General features: G+C 31.4%; 2 long non-coding RNA genes across 2 annotated transcripts; both read left to right on the top strand.

Moving 5' to 3' along the window:
• Window positions 1-242: 242 nt before the first annotated feature.
• On the top strand, window positions 243-931 carry LOC147489272 (uncharacterized). The gene is made up of 3 exons (XR_015203088.1): window positions 243-401; window positions 484-604; window positions 683-931. It is a non-coding gene; the product is annotated as an uncharacterized LOC147489272 (long non-coding RNA).
• Window positions 932-1,170: 239 nt separating this feature from the next.
• LOC147489271 (uncharacterized) lies at window positions 1,171-1,574 on the top strand. Its single transcript, XR_015203277.1, has 3 exons — window positions 1,171-1,255; window positions 1,338-1,427; window positions 1,537-1,574. It is a non-coding gene; the product is annotated as an uncharacterized LOC147489271 (long non-coding RNA).
• The last annotated feature ends 326 nt before the right edge of the window (window positions 1,575-1,900 follow it).

Genomic DNA, 1,900 nt, shown 5'->3' with positions numbered 1-1,900 from the left:
CTTAAGTTTAACAAAATGTTTTATATTTTTTAGCTCCACTTTTGAAGAGAGAAGTATTGTGATGCTACAAGGGTCATCATCGATTGAGCGTAATATGAAGGGCGGATCATTGAGAAACAGAAAAACTCTTTCACAAGTTATTAGGATGTTGAGCAGAGTTTGTTGTAAGTTTACTATACATTTGTCTAATGTCTAACTTTAATTTAAATTTTCTCAATATACTTACGCTCCGTGCAGGGACAGATTTGCACATGCAAAGCAATCATTTATGATATCGTTCATGATTATCAACCGTTCTATATGTCTTGCACCAAAACTGGTTGTCGGAAGAAATTGATAGATAGAGATGATCACTATTGGTGTGGTAATTGCAATAACAGTATTCCGTCTCCAGATGTGAGGTATGAATTAATATTTTTTTTTACCATACTATTCGTTTAACACTATTATTTATGAACTTACTCTGATAGCCATTTATTTTAGATATGAATTGAAAGCTCGCATTCGAGATGACACACAAAGTTCCCTCATAACAATATTTGGCGAAGAAGCTGAAGCATTACTAAAACATCCAGCTTTTGAGTTGGAAAAGCTTATAAAATCGGTATAGCCATTACGACATTATAGTTTTCACATTACAAATAAATAATTGTGACATACTAATTCTCTTTTATTGAATTAGACAAATGGTATTGAGACTGTTAAGGCCATAATAAATGCCATTATCGGTTCTTCAGTGGTATTTGAGATAAAAATTAGCCAATACAACCTTCAAAGTCAAGGCAGAAGTCGTTTTACAGCTAACAAGGTCTTCCCGGTGGATTACACACTTGAGTATGACCAAGTACCAGATCAGATAGAATAGGTAATAAGATTTATTACACTAGCTTTCAATTACATGCTTATTAAACATTGGCAGCCATTACATACATTAATTTGGATTTACATAATCTTATGATGTGCTTTCGGTGACAGATGCATCACAAATTGTTGATTGTACTTTCCAAGAACATACACCTAACAGCTTGAATGAGAGAGAATTTGCAGATCTGCTGAAAAAATGTGCTCATTTACCTTAATTCTCGCCACAGGACTAAAAATTATATATTCGCTTCCAATTTCCCTGCTTCACTGATTTATACTAATTCTAAACATTTGTATAGCAGGAGCTTTTTTGGAAAAGTCAACCGATATTCCTAAACCCTCAAATAAAGAAAAACGGTCTAAGAGAAAGTACAAGAAGCAAGCTTCTATGGTATGTTACTTCTATATATATTTTCCTTTTTTAAACAAAAAAAAAAACATTCGCTTATACTCTTTCTATTTATTTGTCAAAGGCATACTCGATTGGCATATCAAATGAACCTTCCCAGACTTCAGCTATAAGAACTCCTTCTAAAAGGGTGCGCAAGATAAAAGAATCTAAGGTATTAAAACTTGACTTAAGATTAATATATATATATATATCATTCCACTATTATTCTACATGATTATTCGTACTAACTAAAACAATATCCAAATTCACTTTGTTTATAGGACTGAAGATTGAAGTCGTCAAATAATTCTTAGGCAATTCTTGATGGAATTAGGATCAATAGCAAAGATCGTCCGTTTTCCATTTTATTTAATTTTACATCCTAATCTTTACTTAGTATATTAGACTACAAAAACTCCTTTGATGGTTAATGTTCTTTTATTACGATATATGTGTGTTGTGGTACTGTTTAGATTTATAACAAAAAAGATTATTGTTGTGTTATTGTTGTATGCCAATTTTATTAATAAAAGGGGGTTCAAGGGTCATGCTTTTTGTAATACTAAGTGTCTTTCATTTTAAAATAAAATTTGTTTGTGTTTTTGTATTTTTGGAGTAGATGCATAATAAATGCATTGGTTTGTA

The sequence above is a fragment of the Coptis chinensis genome, chromosome 7 (genome assembly GCF_015680905.1).
Source record: "Coptis chinensis isolate HL-2020 chromosome 7, ASM1568090v1, whole genome shotgun sequence".
NCBI lineage: Eukaryota > Viridiplantae > Streptophyta > Magnoliopsida > Ranunculales > Ranunculaceae > Coptis > Coptis chinensis.
The sequence above is the reverse complement of the archived record's forward strand: the minus strand, read 5'-3'. Positions and strand labels throughout refer to the sequence as shown.